General features: G+C 43.1%; 3 non-coding genes across 3 annotated transcripts; all 3 read right to left on the minus strand.

Moving 5' to 3' along the window:
- Positions 1-6,369: 6,369 nt before the first annotated feature.
- On the minus strand, positions 6,370-6,557 carry LOC140280464 (U2 spliceosomal RNA). The gene has a single exon (XR_011909430.1). It is a non-coding gene; the product is annotated as a U2 spliceosomal RNA (small nuclear RNA).
- Positions 6,558-6,832: 275 nt separating this feature from the next.
- Positions 6,833-6,947, minus strand: LOC140280766 (U5 spliceosomal RNA). The gene has a single exon (XR_011909693.1). It is a non-coding gene; the product is annotated as a U5 spliceosomal RNA (small nuclear RNA).
- A 411-nt stretch (positions 6,948-7,358) lies between these two features.
- On the minus strand, positions 7,359-7,549 carry LOC140280629 (U2 spliceosomal RNA). The gene has a single exon (XR_011909568.1). It is a non-coding gene; the product is annotated as a U2 spliceosomal RNA (small nuclear RNA).
- Between the last annotated feature and the right edge of the window lie 3,073 nt (positions 7,550-10,622).

A 10,622-nucleotide genomic window follows, 5' to 3' on the forward strand; every position in this document is an offset into this window, starting at 1 on the left:
AGCGGGCAACAAGTAGGTTCGAATGCCCAACCATACATCATTAAAAGCAGGAGTGGATGTGTTCGGCTACAAGAAGGTTTGAATGTCCGAGCATAGTTTGTAAAAAGCGGGTAAGAAAAGGTTCGAATGCCCGAACATACACCATCAAAAGAGGGAGCGGAGGTGTTCCGCTGAAAGACGGTGTGAATGTCCGACCATAGTTGGTAAAAAGCGGGTAAGAAAAGGTTCGAATGCCCGAATATATACCATCAAAACGGAAGCGGAGGTGTTCGGCTGTAAGAAGTTGTGAATGTCCGACCAAAGTTTGTAAAAAGCAGTTAAGAAAAGGTTCGAATATCCAACCAAACATAATCAAAAGTGGGAGCAGAGCTGTTCGACTGCAAGTAGGTGTGAATGTCCACCCATAATTCCTGAAAAATGGGTAAGAAAAGGTGCGAATGCCCAACCATACATCATCAAAAGAAGAAGTGGATGTGTTCTGCTACAAGAAGGTTTGAATGTCCGACCATAGTTTGTAAAAAGTGGGTAAGAAAAAGTTCGAATGCCCGAACATACACCATCAAAAGAGGGAGCGGAGGTGTTCCGCTGTAAGATGCTGCGAATGTCCGACCATAGTTGGTAAAAAGCGGGTAAAAAAAGGTTAAAAAACCCGACTGTACACAATCAATAGCGGAAGCGGAGTTGTTCGGCTACAAGAAGGTGTGAAAGTCCACCAATAATTACTGAAAAATGGGTAAGAAAAGGTGTGAATGCCCAACTATACATCATCAAAAGCAGAAGTGGATGTGTTCGGCCACAAGAAGGTTTGAATGTCCGACCATAGTTTGTAAAAGGCGGGTAAGAAAAGGTTCGAATGCCCGTACATACACAATCAAAAGAGGGAGCGGAGGTGTTTCGCTGCAAGAAGGTGTGAATGTCCGAGCATAGTTTGTAAAAAGTGGGTAAGAAAAGGTTCGAATGCCAGAACATACACCATCAAAAGAGGGAGCGGAGGTGTTCCGCTGTAAGAAGGTGTGAATGTCCGACCATAGTTGGTAAAAAGCGGGTAAGAAAAGGTTCGAATACCAAAATATACACCATCAAAAGCGGAAGCCGAGGTGTTCGGCTGCAAGTAGGTGTGAATGTCAGATCATAATTTGCAAAAAAGTGATGAGAAAGGTGTGAATGACCGACAATAATTGCTGAAAAATGCGTTAGAAAAGGTAAGAATGCCGGACCATTCATCATCAAAAGCGGGAGAAGAGGTGTTCGGCTGCAAGAAGCTGTGAATGTCCAGCCATAATTACTCAAAAACGGGTAAGAAAAGGTAGTATTGCCAGACCATAAATGATCAAAAAAGGGAGCGGAGGTTTTCCGCTGTAAGGTGTGAATATCCGACCATAATTGGTAAAAAGCGGGTAAGAAAAGGTGCAAATGCCCGACAATGTATGATCAAAAGAGGGAGCGGAGGTTTTCGGCTGCAAGAAGGTCTAAATGTCCAATCATAATTTGTAAAAACCGGGGAAGAAAATGCTCCGAAGCCCAACTATACACCATCAAAAGCGGGAGCGGAGGTGTTCAGCTGCAAGAAGGTCTGAATGTCCATCAATAATTGCTAGAAAACATGAAAAAAAATTTTCGAATATCCAACCGCACATGATCATAAGTGGGAGAAGAGGTGTTCAGCTGCAAGAAGATGTGAATGTCCACCCATAATTCCTCAAAAATGGGTAAGAAAAGGTGCGAATGCCCAACCATACATCATCAAAAGAAGAAGTGGATGTGTTCTGCTACAAGAAGGTTTGAATGTCCGACCATAGTTTGTAAAAAGTGGGTAAGAAAAAGTTCGAATGCCCGAACATACACCATCAAAAGAGGGAGCGGAGGTGTTCCGCTGTAAGATGCTGCGAATGTCCGACCATAGTTGGTAAAAAGCGGGTAATAAAAGATTAAAAAAACCCGACTGTACACAATCAATAGCGGAAGCGGAGTTGTTGGGCTACAAGAAGGTGTGAAAGTCCACCAATAATTACTGAAAAATGGGTAAGAAAAGGTGTGAATGCCCAACTATACATCATCAAAAGCAGAAGTGGATGTGTTCGGCCACAAGAAGGTTTGAATGTCCGACCATAGTTTGTGAAAAGTGGGTAAGAAAAAGTTCGAATGCCCGAACATACACCATCAAAAGAGGGAGCGGAGGTGTTCCGCTGTAAGATGCTGCGAATGTCCGACCATAGTTGGTAAAAAGCGGGTAAGAAAAGGTTAAAAAACCCGACTGTACACAATCAATAGCGGAAGCGGAGTTGTTCGGCTACAAGAAGGTGTGAAAATCCACCAATAATTACTGAAAAATGGGTAAGAAAAGGTGTGAATGCCCAACTATACATCATCAAAAGCAGAAGTGGATGTGTTCGGCCACAAGAAGGTTTGAATGTCCGACCATAGTTTGTAAAAGGCGGGTAAGAAAAGGTTCGAATGCCCGTACATACACAATCAAAAGAGGGAGCGGAGGTGTTTCGCTGCAAGAAGGTGTGAATGTCCAGCCATAATTACTCAAAAACGGGTAAGAAAAGGTAGTATTGCCAGACCATAAATGATCAAAAAAGGGAGCGGAGGTTTACCGCTGTAAGAAGGTGTGAATATCCGACCATAATTGGTAAAAAGCGGGTAAGAAAAGGTGCAAATGCCCGACAATGTATGATCAAAAGAGGGAACAGACGTTTTCGGCTGCAAGAAGGTCTAAATGTCCAACCATAATTTGTAAAAACCGGGGAAGAAAAGGCTCGGAAGCCCAACTATACACCATCAAAAGCGGGAGCGGAGGTGTTCAGCTGCAAGAAGGTCTGAATGTCCATCACTAATTGCTAGAAAACATGAAAAAAATTTTTCGAATATCCAACCGCACATGATCATAAGTGGGAGAGGAGGTGTTCAGCTGCAAGAAGGTGTGAATGTCCACCCATAATTCCTCAAAAATGGGTAAAAAAAAAGGTGCGAATGCCCAACCATACATCATCAAAAGCAGGACTGGATGTGTTCGGCTACAAGAAGGTTTGAATGTCCGAGCATAGTTTGTAAAAAGCGGGTAAGAAAAGGTTCGAATGCCCGAACATACACCATCAAAAGAGGGAGCGGAGGTGTTCCGCCATAAGAAGGTGTGAATGTCCGACCGTAGTTGGTTAAAATACCCGACTGTACACAATCAATAGCGGGAGCGAATGTGTTCGGCTACAAGAAGGTGTGAATGGCCGACCATTTTTTGTAAATAGCGGGTAAGAAAAGGTGCGAATGCCCGACAATGTATGATCAAAAGAGGGAGCGGAGGTTTTCGGCTAAAAGAAGGTCTGAATTTCCAACCATAATTTGTAAAAACCGGGGAAGAAAAGGCTCGAAAGCCCGACTATACACCATCAAAAGCGGCAGCAGAGGGGTTCAGCTGCAAGAAGGTCTGAATGTCCATCAATAATTGCTAGAAAAAATGAAAGAAAATTTTCGAATATCAAACCGCACATGATCATATGCGGGAGAGGAGGTGTTCAGCTGCAAGAAGGTGTGAATGTCCACCCATAATTCCTGAAAAATGGGTAAAAAAAGGTGCGAATGCCCAACCATACATCATCAAAAGCATGTGTGAATGTCAGATCATAATTTGCAAAAACCTGATTGTGTGCAGCTGAACACCTCTGCTCCCGCTTTTGATGGTGTATAGTCGGGCTTTCGAGGCTTTTCTTCAACGGTGTTTACAAATTATGGTTGGAAATTCAGACCTTGCAGCCGAACACCTCCGCTCCCTCTTTTGATCATACATTGTCGGGCATTCGCACCTTGTCTTACCCGCGTTTTACAAACCATGGTCGGACTTTCACACTTTCTTGTAGCTGAACAACTCCGCTCCCGCTATTGATTGTGTACAGTCGGGTATTTTAACCTTTTCTTACCCGCTTTTTACCAATTATGGTCGGACATTCACACCGTCTTACAGCGGAACACCTCCGCTCCCTCTTTTGATGGTGTATGTTCGGGCATTCAAACTTTTTCTTACCCACTTTTCACAAACTATGGTCGGACATTCAAACCTTCTTGTAGCAGAACACATCCACTTCTTCTTTTGATGATGTATGGTTGGGCATTCGCACCTTTTCTTACCCATTTTTCAGGAATTATGGGTGGACATTCACACCTACTTGCAGTCGAACAGCTCTGCTCCCACTTTTGATTATGTTTGGTTGGATATTCGCACCTTTTCTTAACTGCTTTTTACAAACTTTGGTCGGACGTTCACAACTTCTTACAGCCGAACACCTCCGCTTCCGCTTTTGATGGTATATATTCGGGCATTCGAACCTTTTCTTACCCGCTTTTTACCAACTATGGTCGGACATTCACACCGTCTTTCAGCAGAACACCTCCGCTCCCTCTTTTGATGGTGTATGTTCGGGCATTCGCACCTTTTATTACCCACTTTTTACAAACTATGGTCGTACATTCAAACCTTCTTGTAGCCGAAAACCTCCACTCCCTCTTTTGATCATACGTTGTCGGGCATTCGCACCTTTTCTTACCCGCTTTTTACAAACTATGCTCGGACATTCAAACCTTCTTGTAGCCAAACACATCCACTCCTGCTTTTGTTGATGTATGGTTGGGCATTCGAACCTACTTGTTGCCCGCTTTTCATTAATTATGGGTGGACATTCACACCTTGTCGCAGCCAAACACCTCCGCTCCCTGTTTTGATCATGTATGGTTGGACATTCGCACCTTTTCTCACCCGCTTTTTGCAAACTATGGTCGGCCATTCACAGCTTCCTCTCCACCATACTTGTATGGTGGGATATTCACACCCACTTGCATCCGAAGACCTCCGCCCCCACTTTTGTTGATATTTAGTCGGTCATTCACACCTTACCCGTTTTCTTGCCGCCAAACACCTCTGATCTCGCTTTTGATGATGTAAGATTGGGCATTCAGACCTTGCTTTTCCTGCTTTTCACCAACTATATATATAACATTCACACCTTCTTGCAGCCGAACACTTCCGCTCCACCTTTTAGGTATCTATCACACTTTTTTTTCACCGCATTTTATAGATTATGGTTGGAAATTCTCAACCACTCATCCGAAGACCTCTCCTCCCGCTTTTGTTAATATATTTGAACTTTAGTCAGACATTCACACCTACTTGCAGCCGAACACCACCTCTCTAGCTTTTGATGATGTATGGTCCGGCATTCTTACCGTTTCTAACACATTTTTCAGCAATTGTGGTAGGACATTCACACCTTCTTGCAGCTGAACACCTCTCCCACTTATGATCATGTGCGGATTGATTTTCGAAAATTTTCTTTCATGTTTTCTAGCAATTAAAAATGGACATTTAGACCTTCTTGCAGCTGAACACCTCCGCTACCGCTTTTGATCATACATTGTCAGGCATTCGCACCTTGTCTTACCCACTTTTTACAAAATTTAGTCGAACATTCACACCTTTTTGCAGCCGAACACAGTTTTTTGCAGCCGAATTTGGGCATTCGAACCTTTTCATACCCACTTTTTACCAACTATGGTTGGACATTCACACCGTCTTACAGCGGAACACCTCCGCTCCCTCTTTTGATGGTGTATGTTCGGGCATTCGAACCTTTTCTTACCCGCTTTTTACAAACTATGCTCGGACATTCAAACCTTCTTGTAGCCGAACACATCCACTCCTGCTTTTGATGATGTATGGTTGGGCATTCGAACCTACTTGTTGCCCGCTTTTCATTAATTATGGGTGGACATTCACACCTTGTCGCAGCCAAACACCTCCGCTCCCTGTTTTGATCATGTATGGTTGGACATTCGCACCTTTTCTCACCCGCTTTTTGCAAACTATGGTCGGCCATTCACAGCTTCCTCTCCACCATACTTGTATGGTGGGATATTCACACCCACTTGCATCCGAAGACCTCCGCCCCCACTTTTGTTGATATTTAGTCGGTCATTCACACCTTACCCGTTTTCTTGCAGCCAAAAACCTCTGATCTCGCTTTTGATGATGTAAGGTTGGGCATTCAGACCTTGCTTCACCTGCTTTTCACCAAATATAGTCGGACATTCACACCTTCTTGCAGCCGAACACTTCCGCTCCACCTTTTAGTTTTCTATGGGGCATTCACACCTTTTTTTAAACCGCATTTTATAAAAACACCACAGGAACACCGTATTGAGGCTTTGTTCTGACCGCTCATTCGGTGTCGCGTTTCTTTCAAGCAATTCTCCTGGTTAGCCCGCACTCGGCTTGCTCCCAGAGCCGTGTTAAAGTCTGCTTCGCATTCACTCTCTTTTCTCAGCAGATTAAAAGAAACTTCCATCCTGCACCGCTGTTTGCTTTTTCACAAGAGCAGAGGAGAGCGCACCGTTCCCAGCGGCACTGCAGTACCGGGTTGATGCTTGGAGTGAACGGAGCAAGCTCCTTTTTCAACTCCTATTGATAAAAATCCATTTAATATGTAGTCCTCGCATAGACATATCACATATTAAACTGATAAGTACAGATACTACACTTGATCTTAGCCAAAAGGCCGAGAAGCGATATCTGTCCACTGGTTCACGTCCGAGGGCCCTTCCTGGCACAATGCGCACTTGTAGCGGTGTTCGTTTTATGGCCATAGTGTCACTTTGCACCTCCGCCCACCCGCTGCACTGAGCACTCTTCAACCCTTTTAAATGGTATAACTTTACACTACCGCACGCTCCAGCGAGCACCATTCAAGCAATATCGGCACAGTCGCAACAAGTAAGGCGACTCTACTCAGAGAAGTCACTCTGCACAGTAACAAGATTTCTTTTGCACAGACAGAAAGGGCTTCTCCCGCAAAGGTAAAGCCTGCCAAAAATAGAAACAATTCATTAGTGCTGCTCTCCACGGAAGTCTTTAGTAAAAAGGCGAAAGACTTGTACATTATGAAGAGAAACCAGTGTACGATTATCCATCACTGCGGGAGCAGGGCATCAGGCTAGTTGGCATAGCCACCTTCCCCATGGTGAGCTTTGCTTGGTTGAGACGCTTGCTCCCCCCCCTTGCTCCTCGGCTGACCAAGTAGGAACAATCGGGCCCTATTCGATGGCTGCCTTGTCTTTTACTCTGTGCAAAAGACAAGGCAGCCACAAACAACACGGGAACACCGTATTGAGGCTTTGTTCTGACTGCTCATTCGGTGTCGCGTTTCTTTCAAGCAATTCTCCCGGTTAGCCCACACTCGGCTCGCTCCCAGAGCCGTGTTAAAGTCTGCTTCGCATTCACTCTCTTTTCTCAGCAGATTAAAAGAAAGTTTCATCTTAGGCTCCCTGAAACTTCCATCCTGCACCGCTGTTTGCTTTTTCACAAGAGCAGAGGAGAGCGCACCGTTCCCAGCTGCACTGCAGTACCGGGTCGATGCTTGGAGTGAACGGAGCAAGCTCCTTTTTCAACTCCTATTGATAAAAATCCATTTAATATGTAGTCCTCGCATAGAGGACATATCAGACATTAAACTGATAAGAACAGATGTTACACTTGATCTTAGCCAAAAGGCCGAGAAGCGATAACTGTCCACTGGTTCACGTCCGAGGGCCCTTCCTGGCACAATGCGCACTTGTAGCGGTGTTCTTTTTATGGCCATAGTGTCACTTTGCACCTCCGCCCACCCGCTGCACTGAGCACTCTTCAGCCCTTTTAAATGGTATAACTTTACACTACCACACGCTCCAGTGAGCACCATTCAAGCAACAACTTTGCACTCCAGCTTCGAACATCAGCACAGTCGCAACAAGTAAGGCGACTCTACTCAGAGAAGTCACTCTGCACAGTAACAAGATTTCTTTTGCACAGACAGAAAGGGCTTCATCCGCAAAGGTAAAGCCTGCCAAAAATAGAAACAACTCATTAGTGCTGCTCAACGTTGTACTTTGCAGTAAAAGAAAGAGCAAATCTAAAGTTTAAGGAATCCGAGAATAAGCTTACTTTCATGAGTGTTTCACGATTTCGGATTTTGCTATAAAATGAATTCCTTCACTCAAACTAAATTAAAACTGCTAAACCGCTAATCTGTTACATACAAGGCAGATGTCAAATTCACCGAAATAGGATCTAAGGGTATTTGGCTTATCGAGCTGTAGCAGCTTCGGTAAAAGAGTATAAGTTGAAGAGTTTGTGAATAAAGGTGTGCGCACACATAGTGAGTTGTAGGAAAATAGGCAGGGAGCAATGCCGGCTGGGGTATATGTTCTTGTATGTTGTCTGACTGTTTGATTTGAATGTGTTGTGTAAGTGTCCTGTTGAATGTTACATGTTTGGGCTTTGACACGCTTCACTGTGGTTGTTAACTGTGTGGTGTGTCCTGAAATGTTATATGTTTGGGCTGTGTGACATGCTTAATGCTTTTCAGTAGCAACCCACTTATTCATATATAGCAACTGACAACATAAGAAGTCCGGACATACTTTGATAGTAGTTGTAGAAGTATCCTTATTGATAATAGATAAACTAATTCATAGTGATAGAACAGTAGATGAACAGGTGCCTGCACATGTCTCATGAAAATAAAATGGGTGTATGATTGCTGACGGCAGAGCAATACTGGCAAACTTATGAGTTCTTGTGGCAAACTTGATTCAGTGTCTTGACGTGTATACGCTGTTTCGCTGACTTGTCACAAGAAACAAAGTGTGTTTGATAAGATCCGACCATTTTATTATTGGAGGATCAGTATGTATGGATTCTGATGTGACTGATAAACCCATTCGTATCTTAAGCATAATCTAATACGTGAGACAACGCCCTGGCACACAATCAAAAAAAAAAGAGAGAGAGCGGTTTTGTGTCCCCACAGTCCTTTCTGATTTGGTGTGTGTGCTCACAGTGCAGAGTGTAGAGAAAAGAGAGAAAAGAAAGCCGTTTTGGTGTCACGGGTGTTGTGACTTACACACACACATTTCTGAATTGAGAAAAGAAATTATTTTAGAGAAAGCACTAGAGTTTAGATCCCACATTTGTTGATAGGCATTCATTTAATTTTTCTTTTAATCAGTTTTAAAGTGAATACTAACTGAGAAATGAAAAAGGTGAAGAGTTTAGAAGCTTGGTTCAAGAGCAAAACTTGGTTTATGATCAGCTGAGTCTCTAAACAGAACAGCAAAGGGCTTCATCGAACATTTAAAAAAGATTCAGATTGTTAGAATATCCAGAATTTATAGGAATGGTGGTGATTACTCTTATTTTCTAGAATGGAAATAACTGCACCATGTCTGTTTTATGAATTTAAGGGGCTAAAAAGTTTTGTTCTCATTTTTCTATGATTAACCGAATGTATGTGAGAGTCCAAACAGACAGAAGGGTTACGGCCGAGCGCTGGACCTTCCAAAAAAGATGAGACAGGCTGGACCTGTGCCATACTAGTTAAGACCTGCCTGTGGATAACAGGTTCTTTAAACTCTCACACACACAAACTCACACACGTTCACACACATACACCCATACACACACACATTCTTGAACTTGCTGCAAGATTAAACATTTGCATTAACTGACTCCAGCAACTCTGAGTCTCATTGAGAGACTTTTCTCAACAATTGGGTTCTCAAACCAGATCTCAACGTTTTTTCCGCTTTCCAGGGTCGGAGCTGAAACCGTGCACGGGGGAGTCCAGTACTCCTAATGAAAGACCCCCTGCTGAATTGCGGTAATTAGGGGCCAGTGTCCACTGAAAGGGGGAAAAAGGGACGAGATCGTACTTTTGAATCAATGGCCAGAAGCCATTGGCAGTGCAGGCATCAACAATAATGGTGTTATTTCACCCATTAACACTTAAGGTACCTCATGCAGTGGCTGTGATATGGTTACTTAACAAAATATCTTTACCAGACATCTCTCCTACATAACAGTTCTTCTTTCACAGCCACACCTTGTTGTCGAGAGATGTGCTACACTTAATCCATCCACACTGCTACCTACCCCACAGATGGAAAGCCTCATGATTGCATGTCAGAAATAACCATCAGTGTTTTACCCAGGCCAGACTTAACTGATATACGTTATGAAAATGCAGAAATAACTACATTTATTCAACAGGTCAAGCAAAAAACCCTGATGGCACAAATGCTACAGGATTTGCAGTAGTAACAGAAACTGAAGTTTTCTTAAAACAACCACTACCAAAAAATTACTCTGTTCAAGCAGTCGAATTGGTAGCTTTAACTGAAGCTTGTAAATTAAATAACAAAAAGGTTGTTAACGTTTACACTGACAGTCAGTATGCCTTCTCAACTGTACATGTGTTAACACAGCATTGGAAAAACAGGTATGTTGACATCCACAGCTAAATGTATAAACTACAAATATTTTAGCATTATTAGATGTTATTCAATTGCCATCTACAATAGACTCGTATGAATGACCGGAAGGAAAACCATACTGCCAAAGAATTTGTTTAAATATGCTGCAGTATTGAGCCACGGACCATGTCATGTCTCAACAGGAGGGATGGAAGCAATAATGAACAAGGTTTTTACAGCATATGGTTTTACTAATTATTGAATTTTTTTTTTAGAATAAATAAATGAATAAAGTTTTGTCTAGCAGGTCAAATATGTGCAAAATACATTCCACAGGGCAATCTAAG

Source organism: Leuresthes tenuis, unplaced genomic scaffold (genome assembly GCF_036924035.1).
Source record: "Leuresthes tenuis unplaced genomic scaffold, fLeuTen1.0.hap1 SCAF_21, whole genome shotgun sequence".
NCBI classification, from domain to species: Eukaryota; Metazoa; Chordata; class Actinopteri; order Atheriniformes; family Atherinopsidae; genus Leuresthes; species Leuresthes tenuis.